At 33.1% G+C, this 22,205-nt stretch overlaps 1 long non-coding RNA gene and 1 pseudogene across 1 annotated transcript; one reads left to right on the top strand and one right to left on the bottom strand.

Annotated features, from left to right (window-relative positions):
* The first annotated feature begins 7,194 nt into the window (after positions 1–7,194).
* Positions 7,195–15,383, top strand: LOC110737907 (annotated as a pseudogene).
* An 866-nt stretch (positions 15,384–16,249) lies between these two features.
* Positions 16,250–21,537, bottom strand: LOC110737908. The gene is made up of 2 exons (XR_002514516.1): positions 20,179–21,537; positions 16,250–17,036 (listed from the first exon to the last, which is right to left on the bottom strand). It is a non-coding gene; the product is annotated as an uncharacterized LOC110737908 (long non-coding RNA).
* Positions 21,538–22,205: the final 668 nt, after the last annotated feature.

The raw sequence follows: 22,205 nt of genomic DNA, 5'->3' as shown, positions 1-22,205 counted from the left end.
GAAATTGAGAAATGTTTGCTTGATTGGGAACTTGAGAAAGTATTTTGCATAACTGTTGATAATGCTAGCTCAAATGATACCGCAATAGGATATATGAGAAGGAAAATAAATGGTTGGAAAGCTGGGGTTCTTAAGGGTCGGTTCCTTCATATGCGTTGTGTTGCTCATATTGTGAATTTGGTTGTGTCTGATGGCTTGAAAATTGTTAATGAGTCTATTACTCGTGTGAGACAAGCTGTAAGATTCATCAAACAATCCCCTTCTAGGTTGGTAAGGTTTAAAAAATGTGTTGTGGAAGAAAAAATCAACTTTAAAAAGTTGTTGTGCCTTGATGTGCCTACTAGGTGGAATTCCACCTTTTTAATGTTGGATGCTGCTTTGGTGTTTGAGTATGCTTTTGAGAGGTACTCTGAGGAGGACCCTCATTATGTGATTGAGTTAAATGAGAGGGAGGGGAAGGGCTGCCCTACTTCTGAGGATTGGGAAACAGTCAGAAGGTTTTCTGAATTTTTACAAGTCTTTTATGATCTTACGTTGCGTGTCTCTGGGTCTTTGCATGTGACTTCCAATTTATTTTTCCATGAATTGGTGAGTGTTGCTGTCCTTTTGAAAGATTTGATGACAAATGATGATGTGGAGATGTGTCTTATGGCTACTTAAATGAAGGAGAAATATGACAAATATTGGGGTGATCCGGAGAAAATGAACATGCTGATTTTTATTGTTGTTGTGCTTGATCCTCGTTATAAGTTAGATTATGTTGAGTGGATGTTAATTGAAATTTATGATTCTAAGCATGCATTTGTTTTGGTGAATAATTTGAAAGAGTCTTTGAATGCATTGTATGAGGAGTATCGTGGTTCTTCTGGTGATGTGATTAGGGAGGAAGTGTCCTCAAGTATGAACAGTTCCCAATTTTCTCCCAAACAAAAGAAGCTTCAGGTATTGAAGAGTAAGTATAAGAAACATAAGTGTGAGAAAGATGGAGAAGCAAAAATTGAGTTAGACAAATATTTAAAAGAGGAAACGGAGGAGGAATGTGAAAATTTTGATATTTTGGGGTGGTGGAAGTTTAATAGTGCTAGGTTTCCAACAATTGGAAGAATGGCCCGTGATATACTTGTTGTCTCTATCTCAACAGTAGCCTCTGAGAGTGCATTCAGCACTGGTGGTAGGGTTCTAGACCCATTTAGGAGCTCCTTAACTCCAAGGGTCGTTGAAGGACTTGTTTGTGCTCAAAATTGGCTACGTTCTTCTCCCTTTCCTAATATAGAAGAGTGTTTACAAGAAGTTGAAGATCTTGAAGAAGGTAACATAAAACAACAATTATCATGTTATTTTTTTTCATTATTTCATATATATTATGTAACTTGTTTATTTTTTTAATGTTATTAGACTTGAGGAATATGACAATTGGTGGTCAAAACCCGGACTTGGTTGAGCTTGATTGAGAGTTAGCTTCCAAGAATGAAGCTGCCCTATTGATTGAAGACTTGAAGTTTCTGCCAAGAGCCTAAGAATGAAGCTGCCTTGTTGGTTGAACTAGTTCATTTGTGGACTGTTTATCTGTTTTATTATCAATTCATCATGTGGACTGTTTTGATAGTTTTAAGACTTGTTAAGTTCTTATGTCTCAATGTGGACAATGTGTAAGTGTATTTAATTACTATGACAGTATGGCTGGACAATTTAGTTACTATGGCAGTATGGCATATGGTTGTGACTTGTGAAAGTTGTATGTTAAAATTTATGCTTTAATTTTGTTCAGGAACAGGTACAAAATTTAGGCCTTAAAAGGCCCAAAATTATATGCCCAATAAAAAGCCCAGATTTTAAGGCCCAATACAGCAGCCCATAAAAATTCGGTTTGGATTGGATTTAATTCTCAAAACCGAATTATTTCGGTTTGGATTGGATTGGATTGAATCCAAATTCGGTTTGGATTCGGTTTCAAAAATCCGAAACCGAAATAATTCGGTTTGGATTCGGTTTGGGGTGTAATCCAAACCGAATACCGAACTTTCACCCCTAATTAGTTTATATGAGCGTTTTTGTCCAAAGTGTGTTAACTTTGGTGGAAAATATTTTAATATAAGTCCGCCCTAAAGTTTCTATATAAAAAAAAAAATATTAACATATTATCTATAGTGACCGTCAACGTGCACTGAAGAGTTCTTAGCTTTTCATTTTTAAGGAATCAGTACTCCCTTCGTGGCTCCGTCCCCTTAATATTTGCTTCACCAATATCTTTTTTTGGCTTCATACTATATAGGCATATATTGAAAAAAAAAAATTGGACAACCATTATTCTTTTTCACCAATTTTACATAACCCAAAATTAATAAAGCTAACATTATACCTATGAGACAAAAGTAAGGAGGCAGAGGGAGTATTAATAAACAAATTTGTTTAGAAAATTTTTTCTAGAATAATCTAATTATTGTTCAATTCTTCTCAAAATAATTCTTCCTTTTGATTTTCTTCTAGAAGTAAATGGATACGAAAAATTGGATTATTTAGGAATAATCGAAAAATAAATTATTTTGGAAGATTAGCTTAAATCTTATGTAACATAAAAGGCTAATTTGGCAATTAGCTTCCTTTTTTTTGGGGGGGGGTGAACTTGAGGGCCAAGCCCCAAAGAGAAGGATGTCATTGTCCTATTGGTAATCATATAATAATAATAATCATATTATGTCACTAATATATAAAGCTGATCTCGTAGCCAGGCCACGAGATAGTGACACTTGACATTTTAATTTTTCGCCAAGTGTCGAGCAACGTAGGCGACAAATAGATATTATTGTGATTAGGTTAGGTGTCACATTAGATTAGATTGGGTAGATTTGTTTAGGATAAAAAAGTATTCACAAACTAATTTATAATTATTTTGAAAAAAAATTATCTTTTTTTTGACATTGGAATTTTTTAACTCACCACATATTATAATTAATATGAATATCCAATTAACAATAGAATTATACTCCTATACAACCACGTAATTATAATTATAAATATGACCATTTATCATTAATTTTTTTTATATAATTATTATTGATTTACCATTAAAGCTTTTGAATAAAGTATTCTTCATATTCAGTTTTAATATTTTTGTGTATATTTGTGATTTTGTAATGAAATTAAAGAAGTAAAAAAAACTACTAAAATTAGAACACAACAAAAACTGTACAATACAAAACTAAATGGGTTTTTCACTTAAAATACATTTCAATAAAAAAAATTATTTTTTTACGCTAAGCATATATATATTTTTTTCCATCTTTTTTAAAGAAGAATAGAAGCAATAAACGGCAAAAGGTACTACTAAATTTAATACTACAATTAGTTTTCTTTTGCTTTTTCATGTTAACTCAAATTTCTCAATTTATGTTATAACCATTCACAGGTATAATTTTTTTTAAGATAAAAAAGTTGTATAAAATTTTATCATCAATATACTACTACTATTTCATACCTAGAAAATTAATTATAACATTTAATAAACTCAATTCTATTTCCATCATAAAATACATATTAAAAAGTACTTTAAAACAAGATCCGTTTATGATATATTTTAATTTATTTTAAAAAATAATAGAAAATTAATAAAAATAAGTTTTGATTAGTAAAAATAATTTTAGCTATGTGAAAATACTTTCAGTTCAGTATAAATAATTTAAGTTCAATTAAAATAATTTAAAGTCAATTTTAACATAGATATTTACTTACAAACAAAACTATAAAAAGTACAATATTAAATAAATTAGTGATTTAAAAATATAAAATTCAATTAAAAATATATAATAGTGTAGTTTATAATAGTTTGTATCAATGATATGTTTTTAAATTTTGGCATATAGATAGAAAAATAAATTATCTTTAAATTCAATAAACAACCCGCACGGGCATTGTCTGGGCACAAAACTAGTAATATATAAAGCTAAACTTTTAGCTAAGTCACGAGACAGCGACAGTTGGCATTTTAATTTGAGATTTGTTAAACATCGCCCACAAATCTCTACATAAAGCCCACAATTTTTTTTACTTTGACTCTTTTGCCCTTTTTCTAATTTTTACCGAAACCGTAATTCCCTCTCACGAAGAATGTGGAGTTGGAGTGGATTGCCGAGGGACACCGGAGAGCCGTCATCGTCGCCGAAAAGCGAGATAATCCGGGGAAAAAATTACGAAAAGTAGGGGTGGCGTATGGTCAGGACGCCGCCACCATGGCGGTGGCGTCTGGCCGGGACACCGCAACCGTGGCAGTGGCGCCTGGAAAGGACGCCGCCACCACGGTTATGGCGTCCTGGCCAGATGCCGACACCATGGTTGTGGCGTCCTGGCCAGACGCCGCCATCATGGATGTGGCGTCCTGGCCAGACGCCACCCCTACTTTTTTTATTTTTTTTTTTATTTTTTTTTTTGTAATTTGTAATTTGTTATTTTTTTTCTTTTTTGTTTGTAATTTTATTTAAACTTTTTGTAATTTTTTTTAATTTTATTTAAAGTTTTTGTTTTTTTGTTTTTTTTTTTGTGGTTTTTTAACTTTGATAAGTTTGAAATTAAATATGTGTTAATAAGTTCAAAAAAAAATTGTTTTAATTTGAAATTATGTTTTAAATATGTGTTAATAAAATTATGCTTAATTTTGTATGTGTAAATTATATATATAAATGAAATTTACAAATAAAAATTTTACATAATGTAAAACATTTAAACACTATTTATTAACACAAAAAATTACCACATACAAAAAAATTAACACATATGAAAAATTAACACATAAAACAAAAAAAATTAAACATTAACACAAAAAATTCTGATTTTCAAAAAAAAAATTTATATATATTAGAAATAAAAACATTAACACATAAAACAAAAATATTAAACATTAACAAAAGAATTCTGATTTTCCAAAAAAAAAAAATTAGACAAAAAAAAAAAAAAAAAAACAGAAGTAGTGGGGCGCCTGGCCAGGACGCCCAGCCCCTGGTGGTGGCGTCTGCTCCGGCCGCCGGAACCAGGGGGCTGGCGTCTGACCAGGACGCCCAGCCACGACGGTGGCGCCTCTAGAAAACGCCACAACCGTGGCTAGGCATCCAGGTCAGACGCCAGCCCCCTGGTTCCGGCGGCTAGAGCAGACGCCACAACCGGGGGCTGGGCGTCCTGGCCAGGCGCCCCACCACTTCTGGTTTTTTTTAAATTTTTTTTTAAAAAAAAAACCCTGCCACCGTGAGCCGTCCTTCCCTCCGCCGCTGTGGCCGCCAAGTCCTTACCTTGCCGCCTCGACATTACCGTATTTTCGGGTGATTAGAGTGTGGGTATGGGTTAGATTTTTTTATTTTAGTTTTAGGGCAATAAGGTAAATTCAATATAGATTTGTGGGCTTTATGTGGAGATTTGCGGGCGATGTTTAGCAATCCACTTTAATTACAACCCAAGTGTTGTGCCACGTAGGCAACAATAAATTACTAGGATGGCACATAAGATAAAAATGTTGGATAGATTTACATAGATTTCGTAAGACAAAAAAATTAATTTAGAGTTTTATTTTCAATATAATTTTGATAGACTTTTAGGATAAAATTACTGGATTAGAGTTTTATTTTTAATAAAGTACCAACATTTTATACCTTTCACTAATTATAACTTTCAATAAATCTATTTTTAACCCATAGGTTTCCAAAATTATGACATAAGTGAGTAAATGAAAAAATTTCCTCAAAAAAAAATAAAAGTTGGTGGAATTAGCCCATAAGTTTAGTGATAAGAGTTTATTTTACTATACTCCGTACAATTAATAGTTAACATAAAATAAGGATTATAGCAATATATTTTTTGATACTATTATGCAACATTGGATTGGATTTTTTGTTTTTTTTTTCTTAAGGACATTGGATGGGATTATCAAGCAAAATTAATTAAAGAGAGAATTTTCGTATCATATTTATCATACATAGTGTATATTTCTATGATATATATTGTGCTCTTACATAAATCAATGGTATCTTTCATCAAAATATCATAAATCAAAAGGGATATACACATCTTATATAACAATGTTTGTATCAATGATTTGTTTTAAAATTTAGCATGTAGATTAAAATTTTATTTAAAAACTCAATAACAAACCTGATATCATCACCAAAATTAAAATTCCAAATAGGCAATCGTCGTTCAAAAAAAAAATCCTAAAAGTCTAGGAGCCGAAGACTTACTTTGGAACTAAGGGTTTTGAATAAAATCTAGAAGTTCAAATTGTTAAATATCAATGAAACCGTAAAATCAAATTACTCATTTAATTATGAACTTTTAAAGCAACAAAAGTTTCAAATGTGGATAGATTTAGACATTAGTATTAATGCCTTTGAGAAAATAATTATTACTTTATAATTATTTTATAAGTAGGCTATTAATAAGGATTTTAAAACATAAAGATATATATTGCGTGCGGAAGGAACTCGGGAATCGCCCGAGATAGATACTAGTAAACTAATAATATGATGAGATTATCAACTGAGTGTGATATGAGAAATTGCCGTAAAACTTCAATGTGGAAGAATCATAATTGGCTTAATTGCTCTCTACTTCTTTCTTTCTTTTTATTTTTTTGTCTTTCATTGATCAAAAGACTCTTCACCTAATGTCACACAAAAATAAATAAATAAAATAAATCAGTGTGTCATACTGTTAATATTCTTATTTAAGACTTTTCTCAGCTCTACTTCGATACGTAATTAGTCCGACAATTACACTAATGCCTAATGAAGACTTTTCTCAGCTCTACTTCGATACGTAATTAGTCCGACAATTACACTAACGAATCTGCGACCTATACATTGCGACCTATGTGGGACACAGGAAGAGGATGTACAGTAGAGCTGGTAAAAACTGACACGACGCGATAACACGACACGAATCGAACACGGAAAACACGGGTTAGTGTCAAGGGTTTTCGACACGTTTAATTAAACGAGTCAACACGACACGAGACGTTTAATTAAACAGGTTAGGTTAGTGTTGAGATTCTCAACACGAAATTATCACAACCCAACCCGCATAATATAAAAACACAATAATTTATGAAATTATTGATAAATATATTGAATAAGACCAATATTTTCCAATTCAACACGACAACACGACACGAACCGAACACGAAATAAGTGGGTTAGTGTTAAGGGTTTTCGACACGATTAATTAATTAGATCAACACGACACAACACGTTTATTAAATGGGTTGGGTTAGTGTTGACCTTCCCCAACCCGTTTAATTTCCGATCGACACGAAAATGAACACAACACAACAAGTTTGCCAGGTCTAGAGTACATCATCTGTTCAGATTCTGCAAATCTGCACAGGATGCATGGAGGGGTGGAATCCTACAAATCCACTCACAAGCTAACGCAGACAACTTTGCCAATAGGCCTGGATTGTGTACTATATCCGGCTATTCCTAAGCCAGGACGGATACGATGGTCATAGGACGGCCTTTTTTATAACAACTCTTTGGGGGTTGTGGCTTACGTCGTAATAATTGGATTTTTAACATATCAGGCGAGGCTTATTTGTCAACACCGGCGATTATTTCTGAAGGACTTCGACAACGGGGAGTTTTTTCAGCAAGGGTGGAAGGTCATCTTTGATCCCTTCACCCTCTGGAATAGGTCTCAGATTACCCACCTGGGTTTATGCGTGCTATCTTACAAGAGTCAGACACCGGGATCTCGCGGGCACCAACGGTTATTTTGGTAAACGGTTCATGGAATTACACACTCACAGGTTGGGGATGGGTTGGTTCCTAGAATTTGGAGAGTACGGGGAGCAGGGTTGGTTAGGAGGCACTTCTTTTGGGCTAGCTAACTCGGCTCTACATGCAGAGATGAATGCGTGCTTAGCTGGTTTGCAGCGGGCGGTCAGAAGGTCGCTGCATGTGGTCACTCTTTATACAGACTCTACTTCAATGGTCCAGTGTCTCCGAGATTTACGGGTCTCAGATATCTCCATCATCCGGACGGTTGCTCGTATTCGACGTATCAGCAACAATTTTGATTGGTGCAGCATTCATAAGGTGGATCGTGGATCGGTAGAGAGAGCCCATGGTCTTGTTACAACAGCAAATATTAGTTTATCGTCTTTTAATTTTTTTCTTTTAGTTTTTTGTTGTTTTGTTTGTTCTGCTTAAGCTCTTATCAATAAATAAATAAATAAAAAGAAAAGATAAGGTACTGAACAAATCATATTACGTTATAATTCTCCGTTGAATTGTAGCAAGTAACAAAGGAAACATCATAGTGGTTGCATTTGTCATCATGCCTAAGCTAGTTAAAGTTGCATGGTTCATTTGAATATTCAAACCTTAAAAGTTATAAATAATAGTAATGATACTATATCTTTATTGCCATATATCTCATATTCCTTTTTTTTTTCTCTTCATTTCTCTTGTGTATTGAAACTAAGATTTCTTTTTCCTTTATTGCTTTCGGATTAGGATAAGTACACAAAAGTTAAGGCAGTCTTCTGTACAATACTAAACCCGACCTTTATTTTGGAAAGTCTCTAGCATCTATGGAAGTTACAAGCATGTCTATATCAATTTCTTTGGTATGTATTGTATTAGTGAGTGTGGCATGGTGTGTGTTAAATTGGGTATGGTTTAGGCCAAAAAGTTTAGAGAGATGCCTTAGAAATCAAGGGTTTAAAAGGTAATTCTTATAGGCTATTGCATGGAGACACTAAGAATAGAGCTGCTATGACTATGGAAGCCAGATCAAAGCCTCCTTTGCCTGATTCGTCCAATGACTATCTTCCACGTGCCCTCCCATTCTTCTTTCAAACTCTGAACAAATATGGTATGTTGTCGTGTGTGTTTTAAATTATTATGATATTATCATGTTAGTTCAAAATGAGCAAATGAATATCGTTCATCTTACATACAAAAATAAGTAGAGTTGTTTAGTTCATTTTGCTTGATTTTTCTTATCCGTACAAAATGAACAAATTTGTCAAATTCTGAGAACAAAACCAATTTGCTCACATATGCAAATGAGCAAAATTTGAGCCAATGATTAAACTGAGTAAACAACGATTGTACCATGCCAAGCTAATTAACATTTACAATTAAAATATTATAAAGGGTAATAGGTTTTTTTTCTTTTTTTTTTCCATTTTTTTTTTTTTTACATATATATACTCCCTCTATTTTTTTTAAACAATATTGTACAAAGTATCATATAAAACATTACTCCGTATTTTTTATTTATACAGGTAGAAGTTGTTTTGTATGGAATGGACCAGTGCCCTTAGTTACGATTGCGGAATCAGAGTTGATAAGAGAAGTGTTCATGAAGATCCACGAGTTTCAAAAGCCAAAGAGTAACCCTCTTTTAGAGAAGGTTGCCTCTGGCTTAATTATGTTAGAGGGCCGATTTTGGGCTACTCGGAGAAAGCTTATCTTATTCCAGCTTTTCACATGGACAAGCTTAAGGTTATACTTCATTATTGTTATACATTCTACTTCCTTTTTGTATAATATTACAACTGCTACATAATTCTTTAAGAAAATCTAGAGATTATTTAGAGTGTGGAAGTTATATTTTAAAGAATAAGAATTAAAAGGGCATGTATCAATCGATAGAAGTGAATAGAATAGAAGAGCTTTCTATTTAGATAATTAATCCAACTTTAAAGTCAAGCCCGGTAATTGTTGTTGATATGACAAATATTTGTAGATGACGTTAAAGTTGACTGCGCTTTTCCAACTAGTGTCTGTGCGATAAGGCTCAATATAAATAAAAATAAATACTACGTAAAAAAAAGAAAAAGGGTTTTTGTAAGTTATGCCGCTAAGGTAGTCGAGTTTCTAAGGTGTACCCATAGTTTTTCAAATTTCTAAATTGTGCCCCTCAACTCACTATTATTAATGAATGATATCCTTCTTGGGACTTCCACGTCACCTAAAGTTAACTATAAATTTAATAAAAAGATGATAAAAGGTAAGGAAATGATAGGAGAAAGAAATCTTAGCCACCGCAACCTTAAGAACGAAAACTGAAGCCACGAAATAAAAACTCAATTAACTTTTAAACAACTAATAAGGGTACATTTTAGTATTGATAAGCAGTTGAAGGGCACGACTTAGAAACTCGAAAAAGCATGGATACACTTTAGAAACTCGACTACATTAGGGGTATAGCTTATTAGAAAACCCAATAGAAAATAAAAACAAATAATATATATATATATATATATATATATATATATATATATATATATATATATATATAATATGCATATCATATATGATATCTCATCCGTCCCTTAATTACGTCCTCGTTGGGGTTTTTCACGAAAATTAGAGATTTCTTAAACCTCATGATTGTGAGTAAAATCGTGCATGTGGATTGATCAAAGAGATAAAAAGATAATAAGAAGAAAAAGCAGTTGAAAATCACCGAAAAGAGAGGAAAAAAAAGGTGTGGTTGGAAGTTGAAACTATTATGAAACTTTATATATATATTTACATATATATATACATATATATATATATATTAATCCATGTTTAATAATATATTTCATGATAATTCTTTTAAACATTATAAATAAAAAACAATGGTTAAAGTTAGTTTTTTAATAGTGAAAAAAGTGAAACATGTCAATTATTTAGAAAATGAGGGAGAATTTGACATAAATTTTTTGTGAGCTTTTTTTTTGTCTATTATTTATTTTTGTTAGGTTTTTAGTGAGTTGTAATTTTCATATATCCTACTTTATTATTTGATATTGATGTAAATTAAGAATTTCTTGTGGATATATGGGTGCATGACGTAGAGGTGTCAAAATCCGACTCGTAACCAACCTAAAAAAAATCTCATTAGATTTCGACTCGTATGGACATAATTATTTAGCATGATTTAAGTTTGAATTGAATCCAACCTGACCCGACTTCTCCAAACCAAACCTGAACACTCGAATTGACGCCTCTAGATAAGCATTGGTTACACACTTACATATATATAAATGTAATTTTTTTTTTTTTTGAATCAAATCAATTCAATAATAAAAAGCTATACAATATCTACAAAAGAAATCTAAATCAACAATTACATAAAATTGAATCAAATAAGGGTTTTCTTCATCAAAGCTATGATCGTTGAAAATATCTTGCACTGTGGTACTTCTCTCGCACATATCGCTAGAATATACAGCTTTTTCGGAGAGATAGTCTAACGATTTGTTGTAGCCGTAAGGATGATTTTCATCTAATTCACTTGAACGTATTAGAAAATTCGACAACTGTTGCGACCGAACAAATTTCATTAACGAACTGACAATATGGAAAAATATGATTACCTTTTTGAAAAACTCTAACACACAAATGAACTTTAAACAAAAACAAACAACTAGACTAACAAAAACTAACGACTTCACCATAGGGAGACACTCCACCACAGGGAGACGGACGAATCTACACTACTCGTGTACATTTATTGAAACCTAAAAAGAAAAATCAAAGAAAATTAAGGGAAAAGGATCGGAAATTATCTAATTCCCAAAGAAATTAGACTATTTCCGGCCTAAACGGCCAAACGGTCAAAAAAATTAAAAAACCCTAGAAAAGAGAAAGAGAGGATGAGTTTAAGACTTTATGTAAATGTAAATATTGCATATTAATTTTACCATACTTTTTTGCATAATTAAGTAAATATTTTCACAAGAAACGTATTACTTTGTACTATACGTATTAAAAATTATTCTTTTTTTGGTGTATTTTATAGTTTATGCTTCCAGCATTATGGGAAAGCTCCAATGCTATGGTTAAAGAGTGGGAAGAAATGACATCCAAGACAGGTTCATGTGAAGTAGAAGTGTGGTCATATTTGGGTAAACTTTCGGCTGATCTTATTTCTAGAGCTGCGTTTGGAAGTAGTTACGTAGAAGGGAAGCGAATATTCGAACTATTAACTGAACAAATACAAGTTGTGCTTCCGGTTTTAAATGCAGTTTATATCCCTGGATGGAGGTAATTCAAACGAGTATACTTCGTAAGATAGATGTTTTAAAGGCTCCCAAATTTTGTTATAAAAAAAAGAAATTTTGTCAGAGAAAATCTTTTAAAACAACTTTTTTGTTGGAAAAAACCTTTTAAATTTTTTTTGGCAACTAATCAGATTGAATTTTTTTTTTTTCAAGACAACCAAGTCTCACATTCCGGCATTGACTTGGTCATTTCCGGCGTTGACCCCCATGTGTAGGTACATAACCTCTTTTTTTTTTTTTTTTACTAATCCCACCCCTTTTCTTCTAATTTCCTCCCTAATTTCCCTCTAACCTCAATTGTTTTTTTTCCCCCTTTTCTTCTAATTGTCCCCCATCTTCTCTCTCCTCTCTTCAAAAATGAGATAATAAATCATCTTCAACCTATTCTCTGCCATGGCTTCACCATAAACTTGCAAACTAATCAATGAAGATGTGGAGTGAAGTTAATTTACACCCATCCTAAACAATAAGTTTAATTAATTTATAGTATTTAAATGATGTTTATTTTCTTTTCTGGGTATTATTTTATGAAATTTTGTGCAATTGCTTTGCCATGGGTAAAAACAAAGCAAGGAAGGAAGGAGGAAAGGAGTTGCGTCATGTTCTAAGAAGCTAAGGGAGACCAATTACAAAGTTATACATAAACCCATATACTTGAATGGAGCCATGGATGCTACATAATTGAGATAAATAGATTTTGTTAGCGCAAATTAAAAAGGGGCAAAAAAAACCCTAAATATTCAAATACCTGCAAAATTGATGAACTTGGTAACAATTACAAAATAATGTAAGTGTATCCTTGGTCAAAATTAATTGCCAAAAACAATTACTGCAATTAATTCAAACTACCATGCTTCAAAGATCTTCAATAAGAGAACAACCTAGCTAGTAAGAGAGGAGAGAGAAGATAGGGGAAAATTAGAAGAAAAGGGGGAAGATTAAAAACAATAGAGGTCAGAGGGAAATTAGAGGGGAAATTAAAAGAAAAGGAGTGGGATTAGTATAAAAAAAAGGGTCATGTGACCTGCACATGGGGGGTCAACACCGGAAATAACCAAGTCAATGCCAAAATGTGAGCCTTGGTTGTCTTGAACAAAAAAAAAGTACAATCTCGTTTCTAGTTGCAAAAAAAAATTAAAAGTTTTTTTCCAACAAAAAAGTTGCTTTAAAAGGTTTTTTCTGACAAAATTTCCTAAAAATAAAATAGATGTAGTAGACATGAAAATTGTTAATTTTCAACAGATTGATTCATATTATTTTGGTACATATATATATAATCCTTAAATTAGCATCAATCTTGGAGGGAAAAATAAGTACAAGTAGCATTTTGGATGGAAAAATTTTCACAAAATTATGCTAAGTGTCCTATCTAGTGATTACTTTAGTATATAGTACTAGGTTAGGTCCCGTGTCATGCACGGTAATTTTCAATAACTATTTTTTAAATTAACATTAATTACACTATATAAATTTTTTTTTGACTTTTGTATGTTATATTCATATCAATTGAATGCTGAAAAACAACAAAAATGGCAAGAAAAAATCACACTAAGAATGATCAACATGTGTCGTTCTTGGCAAGTATTATTGAAGTATGTATAGTTAATTATAGAGTATTAATTGATTGAAATTCCAATCATAATTATTCAAGGAAATAATAAAAGTATTGTTCATTGATTTTATATTCACATTTCATTCTTTAAGCATGTAGCTTCTACTACATAATTTTAAAATAATAAAAAGAGCGAAGAAAAAAAAAAATGTAGTACATAATATTTCTTTCCTTAAAAAAATAGTCCATATGTCACAAATAATGTTAATTTTTTCTTTCATTATTTTTTTTTTATTTTTAGGAAAGATACATCAAATCTTTTATTATACTTTGTATGTAATTATTACTTTATATATGTAAAAGATTTGTTTCTTAAATAGAATTTTTTTTCTGAAAAAAAAACTAAGGACACACCAGGAGATGACACGTGTCATTGCTGGTGTGTCTCTTAGTATATTGTTATTATTGATTGATTGATTTATTCTGAAAAGGTTTGAGAAATATGTGCCAATTAGGTTAGTTGGCATTATTTTTATCTTTATTTTTTTTAAGAAACTAGACTTAATTTACTTTAATTAAAATGTTCTATTAAACTTTTATCTAATTATTAAGCTCATTTTTAATGATACTTACCTAGCTAATTATCTATGCTATGTTAAATGTTTTATAACCATTATTAAAAAAAAATGTTTCATAACCATGCCAAGATCATGTAAATAGTACTAAAAAGGGTATTTAATTGGAATAGTTCATTTTGTGGTTTAGATATATCCCTACCAAGGCAAACAGAAGATTAGTGGATGCTGATAGGGAAATTCGCACTCTACTATAAGGTGTTATTGATAAGAGGAAGAAAGCAATAAAAGAAGGAGAAAAACCAAATGATGACTTGTTAGGATTGCTGTTGGAGTCACAACTTCAAGACAATGGACATAATAACAAAAAACACATTGAATTGACTATTGAAGAGGTGATTAACGAAAGTAAGTTGTTCTACATAGCTGGCCAAGGTACCACTTCAACATTACTTGTATGGACACTAATTATGCTAGGAAAGTATCAAGAATGGCAAGCTCGAGCACGAGAAGAGATCTTAAACACATTTGGGAATCACCTCCCGGATTTTCAAGGATTGAATCATCTAAAGATTGTAAGTCTGTAACGGCCAAGATTATACGAAGTGTATTAACTTGAAATAATTGTTATATTACCTTAATCAATCATAATTTAGATATTTATCACTTGTTTTATCTTTTTAGGTAAACATGATACTTCAAGAGGTTCTTCGATTATATCCCACGGCTTTTAAAATCAATCGTACAGTTACTGAAAATATTAGGGTAGGAGATATCTTCTTACCTGCAGGGTTGTTAGTCAATCTTCCAATAGCCCTTATCCAACAAGATGAGAAGCTGTGGGGTGATGATGCTAAAGATTTTAACCCATCAAGGTTTAGTAAAGGCATTTCTAAGGCAACAAAAGGGAATATGTCATTTTTCTCATTTGGTTGGGGGCCAAGAATATGTCTTGGATCAAATTTTTCTATGATGGAAGCAAAAATGACATTGGCCTTAATTCTACAACGATTCTCTTTCGAGCTTTCACCATCTTATGCTCATGCTCCATCCGCCAATGGAACTCTTACACCACAATTCGACGCACCAATCATATTCCATAGATTATAGGACAAATAATTCATGTACTTTTATTTTTAAATCATAGCCATAATAACACTGTTGTAAAATATAAATTCGTGGTTGTAATTTTAAATTTTACATGGTTTTAATTGTTATCAATTACTTACAATTTCTTTTCTTTTCTTACATTATTTTTCATGCTAAAAGTATGTATGCTTTAGTTAAACATACTTGTGCAAAATAAAAATGGAAAGATAAAAAAGAACCGAGGAAATACGTACATAAGAGAGAGAGAGAGAGAGAGAGAGAGAGAGAGAGAGAGAGAGAGAGAGAGAGAGAGAGAGAGAGAAAGAGAGAAAGAGAATGAGATTGGAGGATAGATGAAGCGAGTGATTTTTATTATATACTTAGAGGAGGTGTCAAAAACTAACCTGATATAATCAGACTCAAAATTACCCAATTCAGATCTCAACTTGCACAGACACAGTACAGTACAATCATTTAGCATGATTCTACTTTGAAATACATACTATTGACCCAATCCGACCTAGTTAACTGTACTAAATTGACACCTCTATATCTACTCATACATATTATGGAGTATTTTTTTCCCTTGTGGTCGATGTTAACATTGTTCTTTCAAACGACGTTACTGGCCTGGTAATTTATACGATTTTTGATAGGGTAACTAAGAGAATATATAAAATTGCTAAATGTTGTTGAATTGAATGAGAATGTTGTTGAAAGTAAATGAGGCAAATAAAGTTGAGATTATTGAAATTTTCCTTTTTTTTTAAAAAAAAAAACCTGAATTAGAAATGGTTTAGTTTGTGCTGTGTTTGGACCGAATAGTAACACAGTTTGATTCGGTTTGAAAAATCCCAAATCAAATTAGTACAGTTTGAACTATAAATTATACCTTAATCCGAACTTTCACCTTTATTGGTAACATGTTAAGAATTTTTTTTTAAAAAAATAATTTTAATAAAATACTTGTTACGGAGTAATAAGGTCATATAGTGCATGTATAAATTTAGAGGATACTATAAAATTTGAAAAGATTGTTTTACAAATTGAATTGAAATAACGCCACAAATTAGAAAAGTTTAGCAATCTACGTAGTATGCATGAAGAACAGGAAAAGCAGTATTCATAAGTCTTTGGAAGGGACTAAGTGAGTACTTTATGAATGCAACAACTTTTGTGTGTAGCTAGCCACACCGTGTGGCCAGCTAACACACGAGTAATCCCTGAGCGACCGAGTAACTCCTAACCAAGTAACCCCTGACTGAATAACCTTTGACCAAGTAACCCTGACCGGATAACCCCTGACCAAGTAAGCCCTTACTGACCTAGTAACCCCTTTTCTTCATCTTCTTCTTCTTCAAATGGAAAATTTATTTGGTGCATGAAGCCTACGATGTCCACTATTTTTCGGCGACAGCAACGGCGGTGGGCAGAACTCACGGTAGTCCAATCTTCCTGTCGACATTCTATCATCGATCATCTCGATCCAAAAATTGGCACTCTTTGACTTTGCTCTGTTTGCAGGTCATGACATTCTTCCCTTTCTCCTCTTCCGATTCCTCCATTACTTTCTCTCTCAAGCTCCCTTTTCCACTAAATTCCGTCAACCAAAATTGTGTTTGAATCTTATTGATTATAGGGTTTCTGTTGTTTGTGAATCATATGTTGTTAATTCTAATTTGGGGTTGTTGCATGATCCTTTTAAGAAGGCTGCTGTTGCGAAGAATTTTGCTGAAAATGATGATTGGGGATGATGAAGAAGAAGAGTGAAGGTGTTTTCCTGCCATTGTTGTAAGGTAAGAGAGAGAAAGTGAGTAGGAGGAAAGGGGAATACAGTACAAGAAAAAAAAAAGTGTGGCTGGCTACATCGTGTCGCCAGCCACATATGAAAGTTTGTCTAATGAATAATACAAAGTACTCCGTATATCTTGGATCCAGTAAAGATAACATTTTAGTCCACAGTACAATGACCCACCAAATTTGTCTACCATTTATTCGATTAGATTATTAACAATTAAAATTATACTACTTCTATTTCATATTATTTGTAACGATTAGACATTTTTTACTAATACTTTATGTCAAATGTTGCAAATAATATGAAATAGAGGTAGTAAGTGTAGGGTTTTGGGTACTCTAAGTGGAATTTCATGAATCTCATTCATACACACCTAAACAAGATTTCATGCATATACAATAAAGGATCACATAATAGTTTAAAATTAACCTTTGATGCGTGAATTCCCACTACTAGAAATAGGCCGATTTCCGATGGACTGTTTCCGACGAACATGTATTTCCATCGGAAATATGAGAAATTCCGACGGATTTTTATTCCGTTGAAAATTTTCGACGAATTTTAACAATCCGTCGAAAATCCATCGGAAATTTCCGCCCGGAATAAAAATCCGCCGAAATATATGGGATTTCTGAAGGAATATTCAGTCGAATATTTAATTTTTCGACGGAATAAAAATCCGACGGAATATTCCGTCGGAATATTCCGTCGGAATTTAATTATATATATATAAAAAAACCAACCTTCCCCCTTAATCTCTGATCTTTTCTCTCTCTCCTCTACTCTTTCCTCTTCTCTTCCCCCTTCTCTCTCCTCCGCCCTCTCTTTCTCTCTCTTCTCCTTCTCCTTCCTTCATTTCTCTTCTCCTTCTCAATTCTCCTCTCTTCTCCTTCTCCTTCTCCTTCTCTTTCTCCTTCTCACACCAACACCGCCACTGCACAACCAACACCACCACCGTCGCTGCGCAATCAACACCACAACCATGAGTTTTGTTTTGATTATTTTGAAGGTTTTTTAGGCCAAATTCGACCATTAAAAGCCTATATATAGACTTTTCATGGCCGAATTTGGCTTTGTTAAACCGATTTCGTGGTGAAATTCGAAGCCCATTTAAATTCAAGGTATGTTTTATTTTTAATTTTGCGCTTTTTTGAGTTTTTTTTCTTTATTTTTTTAAAAAATTTGGGGTTTTGAGTTATGTGTGCGTGTGTGATGTGTGGGCTGGTGGTGGGTGGAGATTTGTAAATTTTTGGGTAGTTTCGTGGTTTCTGGCGTGGGTTAGGGTTGGTTAGGGTTTTGGTGGTTTTGTGGGTTTTGGTTAGGGTTTTGGTGGTTTCGTGGGTTTGGTGGCGTGGGTCTGGGTAATGATTGTGGGTGGCCGTTTGTTCTAAATCTGGGTGGTTTTGGGTTTCTAGGTGGTCTGGTTGGGTTTGGTGGCGTGGGTTAGGGTTAGTTATGGTTTTGGTGGTTTCGTGGGTTTGGTGGCGTGGGATTGGTGGCGTGGGTCTGGGTGGTGGTTGTGGGTGGCCATTTGTTCTAGATCTGGGTGGTTTCTGGGAGGGTTAAGGTGGTGGGTTCAGGTTAGGTGGGTTTGGTGGATGGGTTCTGGTTAAGCTGGTGGTGTGGGCTGGTGGTGGGGGTGGTGGGAGGCGTTTTTTTTTTTTTGTTTTTTTAAAGTAGTTTTCGACGGAATTTCCGTCGGAAATTTCCGATAGATTTGTATTCTGTCGGAACTTTCCGACGGACTTTCTGGTGCCGGAATTTCTCCTCCGACGAAAAAATTCCGTCGGAAATTTCGTCGGAAATTTCGTTAGAAAAACTGTTCCGACGGAAATTCCGTCGAAAATGGTCGTTTTTCCTACAAAAGGGTTTCCGACAACCGGTTCCGACGGATATTCCGTCGGAAACGGGTTTTCCGATGGAATTCAGGGTGATTCCGACAGAGTTTCTCTGTCGAAAATGACCTGTTTTCTAGTAGTGTCCCAAGCTTTCTTCAACCTTCTTGCGGAGGCTAGAGCCCCAATTGTTGCTCCTCTATTATTGTTCCACAAGTGTAGATCAAACCTCCACCAATGCTAGTTGGACAGGAAAGATTAATCTTCCTCTTCTATGGAGAACTTCTAACCGGTTGTAGAGAGAGAGGGGAGGGGAAAAATATTTTTTCGTTATTTTTTTCTTTTGTGAAAGATGAATATATGTTTTATTTTTCCCTAAATCCTTTATTATATAATCATATTATCTAATTAGGGCAAGACTCATTTCCCTTCTTATGGCCATCCAGTCTTTCACTAAATCCATTTTTTGGATTCGGTTTCCTTGTTCGACCTAACATTATAACGTGTGGCCTCATAGGATCCATGTAGTTGTCATTGATTGATTTAACCCATTGATCAATATATGTATCTATCAAGACATAAAGACGGCGACCCAACTAAACGAACTTATTATCTCCATAATACGATCCATATTATATTTAGTAATTGCATGAGAGTCGAGGACACATTTCCTTTAGTAAGAACCATTAACAGTGCCAGACAACGTACACTTAAAAAATTCTTAGCCTTTCATGTTTAAAAAATAAGTATAAATAAATTCGATTTTCGTTTATATGTAATTGGGTATGAAAGGTTGGTTATTCTAGAATAATCAAAAGATTAGATTATTTTAAAAGAATTAGCTTAATTTTTTTTTACTGAATGAAAAAGCTTAAATCTTATGTAATATAGGGAATAAAAAACTAATTTGACAATTATCTTACTGATAATAATTTGATGGGCTTCCTGTCTTCCGAATAAAAATATAAAATAAAAAAATTAATTTGATGGGGTTATCGATTGAGTGTGATATGTGAAGTTGACTTAAAAATTTCACAAACTATTGGGTGCAGCAGTCCGCACCCAATAGTTTGTGCGGCAGCGGCAACGATACTCAACGTCTTCAAATTTCTCCAAGTACAAAGAACTCATGTCCTATAACATTTCATCAAATCCTAGTATTCAACCTCAACATCAAAATATTCATCCTTAACCCTAACATCAAATAAACAAACCTAAGCAACTTACAATCAATCAATTAAAATGCCAATAAAAACCTAAAAAATCGCAAGAAAATAAGAGTTTAATACCATTGCGAAGACCGATGCTAGCTTGTTGCAGGTGGTTGTTGTGGGGATGCGGGTTTTGGTGGCTGGAAATTCAGGGCCTGCTCTGCTTGTGGTTGGTGGCGATTAGTGGTCGATTTTGGGTTTTGGTTGGAGATGCGGCTGACTGGTGGTTCTGGGCGGATAATTACAGCGAGGTGGAGTGTACTTCAGCCGCGATTCGCTGGTGTGAGTCGCAAGGGAGGTGCAGTTACAGGTCGCGGCCGTTGTGGACAGTGTTTGTGACTGATTGATGGCGGTTCTCTGTTGGTGGAGTTCGCTAGTTCATGGTGGCTAGTTGGGCGGCAGTTGGGGAGCAGCGGTGGTGCTGTTGTTGTTGGTCGCTCATGTTGTTGTTAATGAGAAACCTCATTCTTATTTGAAACAGAGAGAAAGAAAGAGAGGAGAGGGAGAAAGAGGATATAGAAGGAAATAAAAATATATTGTATATTGTTAATCATATTAGCCAACAAATGACGCATATCAGACATTAAAATAATAACATATCAGCCAATTGATGTCTAATATCAGTCAACATTAGAGACTATCAGATATTAATAAAAACGTATCAGTCAACACAAGGGACATATCAGCCAACAAATGAAACATATTAGCCAACGAAAGGAACATATCATCCAACAAAAGATACATATCAGCCAACAAAAGGAACATATCAACCAAGAAATGAAGCATATTAGCCAACAAAAGGATGAAATCAGCAAACAAAAGCAACAAGCTGGTAAGGCAACAAAATAAACACATCAGCCAACACAATGAAACATGTAAGCCAACAATTAAAATATATATATCAGCCAACAATAAATGTATTAGCCGGCTAAAAAAAATATCAGTCAACTGATGTCTTATAGCAGCCAACAAAAGAACATATAAAAAAAAAAAAAACTTATCAGCCAACAAGAAATATATTAACCAACACAAAAATCATATCAGCCAGCAAATAAAACATATTAGCCAACAAATGATATATATTGGCTAAACCTGACGCACTTAATTATGCGTGCGACAATATGCACCCAATACCTTCTCTAAAACTTTAAATGTGGGAGAATTAAAATTGCTTTCTACATTTTCTTTCTTTACGTTTTTTGTCTTTCATTATTCAAAGGAGTAAAAAAAAAATTAAAAATAAAATTAATAAAAAAATTAAAAAAACACCTATTAATATTAGCCACGTAAATCTATATGTAGACTTGTAAAATAGTTCCCTTCCGTCCCACTACACACTGTCATACACAATCACTTTATTTAGGGATTGGGGCATGTAACATTGCTAAGTCAAAGTATAATTTTTTTACAACTTTCCCCCCCCCCCTTTTTCCCTTTTTTTTTTCTTTTAATGCATCAATTTAACTTTTGCATTATTTATTATTTATATGTTTGACTTACTTTTTTTGCTATTATAAAATAAATAAATGTTATTATATAATATATCATTAGATTCGTGACAATGTCTAGTTTAATAATATAATTTTATAACAAGTTTTACTAATATACAATTAAAAAATATTAATGGTCACAGTTATTTCTTGGTAAATGTGCCGGTCAAACGATGCTTTTTTTAAAAAAAAAAAAAAAAAAAAAAAAAACAGAGTGAGTAATACTTCTCCTATCTCCTCGATCTCCCTAAAATCCTAACCTTCAGTGTTGAATTTTAGAGAGGATTTCATCGAATTTATCATTTAAAAGGTCCACTCTTTATTTCTTGTGCGTGTTTTCTCTACATTGTTTTTATTTGTTTTTAGTATAATAATAATTTTTCCTCTTCTAATTTCTCATCACTTGAAAGAACGAGTTATTTTTCTTCTTTTTAAGAAGATTAATCTTCTATGAAAGACAGGGTTTTTATTCTCTTTTTGAGAGAGGATTTGTTATTTATTTATTTTTTTTTAATTCTTTTTTTTCAGATGTCTCCAAAGTCCAAAGAGACTACTTATTTTTATTTTGATAAATTGCTATAAAGTTGTTTTATAATTAAAGATATGTGCGGGATA

Source organism: Chenopodium quinoa, unplaced genomic scaffold (genome assembly GCF_001683475.1).
Source record: "Chenopodium quinoa cultivar QQ74 unplaced genomic scaffold, ASM168347v1, whole genome shotgun sequence".
NCBI lineage: Eukaryota > Viridiplantae > Streptophyta > Magnoliopsida > Caryophyllales > Amaranthaceae > Chenopodium > Chenopodium quinoa.
Note: the sequence above shows the minus strand (reverse complement) of the source record. Positions and strands in the feature narration are given on the sequence as shown.